We start from the raw sequence: 6,439 nt of genomic DNA, 5'->3' as shown, positions 1-6,439 counted from the left end.
TGTGTGTGTGTGTGTAGCCTTGGCTGTCCTGGAACTAACTCTGTAGACCAAGCTGGCTTTGTACTGAGAGATACGTCTGCCTCTGCTCTCGAGTGCTGGAATTAAAGGTGTGCCACAACCATATGGCTCCCTTGTTTTTTTAATTATGTGTGTGTCTGTACAGCGTGTGCATTGAATGTTTGTGCCCTTGTAGGTTAGAATTCATCTGATTACACGCCCTAAACCGCTGAGCCAGCTCTCTAGTCCCTCTGAAAAGCATTTCTTATGGCTTACCACTTTTGTTTCCATAGCTTTTTTTCTAATCTATGAATAATACTATAATTTAATCCTAACCATAATTACATAAATTTAAAGTTTAAAAATTTTACCTTTTTAATTGCCCCATAGTTCAGATCTGACACAGTCACTAGTTATATTGACCAGCTCCAGCTGTTCTAATTCATTTACAGCAACTAGCCTTGCCTGAGCTTTACGGCTGCATCCTGCTTCAACCAGTGAGGGCCTGGCTACAGAGAGCACAGTGGGTCTGGTCTCTGGCTAGTTTAAGTGAGAAACTTAGGACAGGGCACCCTAGAATGTCCAGGGTCGCTGACCTGGGCAGTGATCGTCCAGACACGTACTTTAGACTGAACTTTCAGATACAATCTCAAGGCCTCAGCACACTACTGGCCCAAGGATGAGAGATGGTCCCAGCCAACTCTGCCTCCTCCACACGTCCCCCGTCACAGGTGAAACAGCGCCACCTCTGTGGCAGCCAGGAGCCTCATGTCGTCTCTGCCACTGTCAGCCAGAGCAAATGCCCTTTGTTTTCAGAGGCAGAGGATATGCACGTGTGTCTGAGGGTTAAAAATCTCATGTGTAGCCAATGGTCCAGAAGGCAATGTTTTAGCATTCCATCGTCTCCAACATAAGACTCGCTCAAAGACTTAGGGTAGATGGTGATCTATCCTCTCGCTCACAGTCCCAAGAATAATTGCTAAACTTTGTGTTAGCTTTATCCCTTTCTTTTTAACTAGGTCTGTCGGGTAAGCTCTAGCAGCAACTAAAAATAGCTTCTGTGGAAGCGGTTCTTATACAGTGTTCAAACGAAGCAATTGAGAAAACGCCCTGAAATATTAAATCTTTGAAGTCTTGAGTAAAAGGAGGCATATCTTTTAATTTTATTTTACTATTTTCTTTTTTTTTTTTTGAGACAGAGCGTCACAGTGTAGCCCAGGCTGGCCTTCACCTCACCAAATAGCTCAGGTTGACCTCCAGCCTGAGATCTTCCCATCCCCACCGGCTGAGTGCTGCACCCAGACTAAGACTCTCTTCCTAAAGGGTAACCTACAACAGTGGTTCTCAACCATTTCACTGGGTCACCTAAGACCATCGGAAAACACAGATGTTTGCATTACAATTCATAACAGTAGCAAAGCGACACTTATGAAGTAGCAAGTGAAATAATTTTCTGGGTGGGGTGATCAGCACCACATGAGGAACTGTATTTAAGGGTCACAGCACTACGAAGGTTGAGAACCGCTGAGCGAGAGTTTATCTCAGCGTTTGGACATCGTGTGATTTGCTCTGTGGGTAGTTTCTGTTACTGAAGGAGTGTTGGGGCCGAGGAGATAACTCATAGAGGAAAGTGCTTGCCTTGCAAGTACGAGGGCCCGAATTCAATGCCCGAAACCCACCAAAACCAAGGAGACCCTGCAGTGTATGCTTCTAATCCTAGCACTGGGGAGGCAGACAAGTGGATAATTGGGGTTCCCTGGCAAGACAGTTTTGTGCATGTACGTGTTTCCTATGGCTGCCATATCAAGGTGCCACAAACTGGGTGGCTTAAGGCCACATACATGTATTCCATGTTCTAGATGCTCTGGGAAGAGCCCCCCCCACCCCCATACCCAGTTCCTGGTTGTGACCAGTATTCCTTGGCTTCCTCGGGCTGGAGCCAAGCACTGTGTTCTCCACCCCACCCTTCTTCTGTCTGTCTCTTCTGCCTTGGCTTCTCTGTTCTACAGACACTTGCCATGAGCTAGGGTCCCCACTCGGATAATCCAAGATGATCTCATCTCAAATCCCTATTCACAGTGGCAGGGTGTGTTTCCAAATAAGGTCACATTGGAAGGGTCCAGACTTGTGCTGCTATGCACCTTCTGGAACCATCATTCAACCCACGACAGCAAGCAGAGGAGATGCTGAGCTGGATGAATTAAATGGGTTTCTTCGCTGCAAGATCTGAGACCTTTGACCTCTAGGCTGTGTCTTGTATACCTCTAAGCATGAGCTGTACGGGAGTACAGTAATTCTCAAATCCATCTAGCTACAGATTTCCCCTTAGGGGAGTGACATTCTGCAAAACACAAACATTTTCTGAAATAGCCTTTTTTATGCCTTGCTTTTAGACCCAGCCTCCAGAATTCCGAGGGAATAAATTTCTATCATTTCTAAACTAGCCACCCAGCTTGCAATGTTTTGTTGTAGCAGCCATAGGCAACTGATATAATGTCCCTCAGAGACACTCACTTTAAAAAATGCTTGGGGGCTGTGTCTTGTAGAAGGTTCACCTGTGACTCCAAGCATCAGGGATCTGATGCCCTCTTATGGCCTTAAAGGCACCTGCACTCATTTCTACTTCCCTCAACACATATATACATAATTCAAAAATGAAATATTTTGGATCTTCAGTGACCCCAGTTAAACTTGCTGAGTTCTCCTGTGGTAGATGGCAAGAGCTGAGTCCCATGGGTCATCCTCTGGTGTCCACATGTGAATTATGGCACACACACATTAATCCACACCACCAAATCACTCTTTCACAAGCACACACTTGCACAAAAGACAAATGTCACAAAAAATTTAAAAATAATAAATTTAGTAGGTCATTTTAGAAAACATAAAAATAGGAAGGGGCAAAAGAATGTTTAAAGACCAGTCGGGAAGTGTCAAAAAGTTACAGGGTCCAGCTATCCAAACCTGGAACAGTGGGAGAAAAATATATTAGTTACAATGTAATAATGATAGCAGTGGATTATAGCACTATAATTGTCTGTAAAACAGAACAGAACGTCTCCATGATAACACTCAAAGAGAAGTAAGTAAACTTTGCTTTGATAAAGCCTGACTGTGGGACTCAGGCTGACCTGGAACCCAGGCTGGCCTCTAGCTCTTGGCCTTCCTTCCCCATCTTTTCAAATGCTGAGATTATAGGCATGTGCCGCTGTAACCAGCAAAGAGCCAGTTGCAGATATCAGCTAGTGAATACAGGGGGATGAGCTAGAGGAATGGCTCAGTAGCTATGAGCATTTGCTCTTCCTGCAAGGTACCCAAGTTTGGATCACAGTGTACACTGGTCAACCTCTTATAAAACTCTAGCTCCAGAGGATCCAACTCCCTTTTCTGGCTTCTCCGGTCTACACTCAGCTGCACACATCCATGCACACGCAATTCAAATTTTAAGACTCTTATGAGAAAATTCTACAGAGCTTGTAAACCAGAACTATTGCTAACTGTGTTGGGCACAACCGTACTACTGTGATTCTACAGAATGAGGTCGTTCATTCTTCTTAAGAAATGCCCTCAGCCAGGTGGTAGTTGCACACACCTTTAATCCCAGAATTTGGGAGGCAGAGGCAGGTGAGTCTCTGAGTTCAAGGCCAGCAGGCCAGGTCTACAGAGGGAGTTCCAGGACAGCTGGGGCTACACAGAGAAACCCTCGATAAAGAGCCACAATAGCTACAGTTTCCAATATTAACACTGGTAAGCTGGGCCAAGAACACTACTGTGATTTGGATCTTCAATGCTCCCTCCAAATCTAAGCACTGCTGGAGGGTGAAGGAGCCTTAGGAGGTGGGCCTTCACAGGAAGTCTTCAGAATGCTGTTGGTGTGGAGGGAAAGTGGGACCCTCATTCTTCCTCTTCCTTTGCTTTCTGTGTCCAAGTACTGGGTAAGGAAGAGCTCTGGCTCCACCTTGGTCTCCCACCACAACACGCTGTCCCTACCGCAGGCCCAGAAGCAACAGGCCCGATCAACCATGACTGAAAACCTCCCACACTGTGAGCCCAGGGATTTGTGGCTGTTATGAAAAGCTCCCTAACACAGAACTCTGACTTTTCAGCTAAGACATTAATAGGTGAAGACTTGACTCTGGCTCACCACTCCTCCATGCATGCTCCTGGATGGCAAGCGTCCCCCTGCTTTTCGGGTCAGCTTTCTCTCCCACGTGCCTCCACTGTGGCCCTTTGAAACCCTTGAAATTGCTCCTGCACCAGTTCTTATCTTCACTACCCAAAGTGGACAGGACCGTGGTCCTCCCTGTGGCCACTGCTGGGAGCGTTTTCTGCTGCGACGTGACACTCACATAGCTGTCATCATGCCATGAATGTGTGCGGCCAGAGAGCTCTGATGCAGTTCCTTTGTAACCTACTCTCTAGAGGAAAAGATGGCGCACCGTGACTGGCCACTTGATGTGCCAAAAGACAATTGTGGCCAGCATCCTTGGCTAGTATTCCCAGTGGGTTAGGCTGTGGCTTTGGAATTCTATAGCTAATGACAGGCAAGGTGTGCTGGGAAAACCAAGCAGAGTTGTGTATGCCTGCGATCCCAATACAGCAAGGTACTAGTAAACCCATTTTGGAAAAATTAAGACTAGGAAATTGGGGTTCCTTTTAGGGAGTCATTCCACCACCTCAGGTCTTCGTTTTCCTCATTTGTTAAAGGAAACGATCGAAGGTTCTTGTTTGTTTGAAGTTTGCTTTATGCTGTAATCATTTTCATTTGAGCCCCTGTTGCCCTGGACATGTCATAGTAGCCCAAAGTAGGAGTAAGCCCTTCCCAGTTCCCGGACTCTCAGACGCCTGGACAGCGAGGTAGACTCCTCAGCTCTTCCTCCCACAGCAAAACAGAGCAGCCCACCAGCACATCTGGCCCAGGCTCACCTTCCTTCTGGGAGGAAAAAAAAAAGTGTTTGTTGGTAATTTGGAAGCAAAATTAACTCCATGTGTCCTTGGCAGGCTGCGCAAAGACGGCATCAAAGCAGGATGCTGTGTGGAATTTGCTAACCCACTTCCTGCATCCTCTTGAGCAGCTCCGTTGACTGCAGGACCCCTTGGGAGATTCTGGCAGGGCAAAAAGAAAGGGGCAGACGTGGTGGAGGAAATCAACAGATCTATCCAGGGTGTGGCCAGGATGGAAAAGAAGATAAAAGGGTATAAGAGGTGCCGAGCAAATGGAGAAGAAAGACCAAGCTGAGAGATGGTGGTCCCAGGGCCGGGGTGGAGCCCAGGGAAGGAGTGCGTGCCTAGAACATAGCACACTAGAGACGGATGCACTTCTGGGGTTCAGCCCTCTTAGCTGTCAACATCTTCTGTCCTGTTCACTTCTGTAATACAGAACAGAGCAAAAATATTTAAATTGCATCCTTTCCTGGTCAGGCAGCCAAGCAAAGCAGAGTTATACAAACTGTGAGGAAGGACTCGGGCCAAAGCGACCCCACCCACCTTGCCTACCTTTTCACAATCCATGCAAGCACACATCGAACAAGGGGAAGGGAGAAGCTACAAAATGCCCACTTAAAGAAAAGAGCCCGTCGCCCTGGCAATTTCAACCTTCAGAACGGAGACCTAAGGTGAGCCCTAAGGGCCCTGTTTGCACATTTAGAAGTAAACCAGGTTGATACTCATGGCTTATCCCACGCATTTGTTGCAGTTAGTATGTTTGCAGAAAAGGCGGGTGCTGTGGTACACATCTGTATTTTCCACCACTGACTCTCCAGATCTTAGTGTTATGGGATTCTCACCAGAGGAAACTGCATGGACAGGAAGTCCTCATTAGCTGTCCAGTGTCAGGATCCCAGTGGAGCCCTGAGCCTTTTTCAGGATGAGCTTCTTCACAAAAACTATGCCCTGGGTTGATGTACTTCAGCTAACAAGAACAGTTAGCCAGAAGCAGAACTACAGAAGCCAAAGAGCAAGGTTAGTGCGATTATAGTCTTTACCAGAACTATGGACGTAGATAAATTAGGGCTTTGTTTTAGTTTTGGGAGGTGATGTTGTCTACATGCTAGGTTTTACAGCCTGAATGGTACTTCCACCATGGAGTCAGATGTGCTAAAGTCTGGGGCCTACTGTTACATTAGCTTACAGTATACACACAGTAGGTGTTTAGTAAAGGAAGATAGCTGATTTTTAAAAAGACACAGTATGGCTATTCATTCATTTATTCATTCACCTGCATCTTTCTTTAAAGTTCTCAGCATATATGGTAAGTCTTGCCATGTAACCCTGGTTGGTCTGCTACTGACTCCATAGCCCAGGCTGGCCTCAAACTCAATCCTCCTGTCTAGCTTCCCAAGTGCTAGGATTACAGAAATATACTACCATGCCCAGCTCCAGGGTATCTTATAAACTCTCTCTTTCTCTCTCTCTCTCTCTCTCTCTCTCTCTCTCTCTCTCT

The sequence above is a fragment of the Microtus ochrogaster genome, chromosome 4, assembly GCF_000317375.1.
Source record: "Microtus ochrogaster isolate Prairie Vole_2 chromosome 4, MicOch1.0, whole genome shotgun sequence".
In the NCBI taxonomy this organism is placed as follows: Eukaryota; Metazoa; Chordata; class Mammalia; order Rodentia; family Cricetidae; genus Microtus; species Microtus ochrogaster.
Note: the sequence above shows the minus strand (reverse complement) of the source record.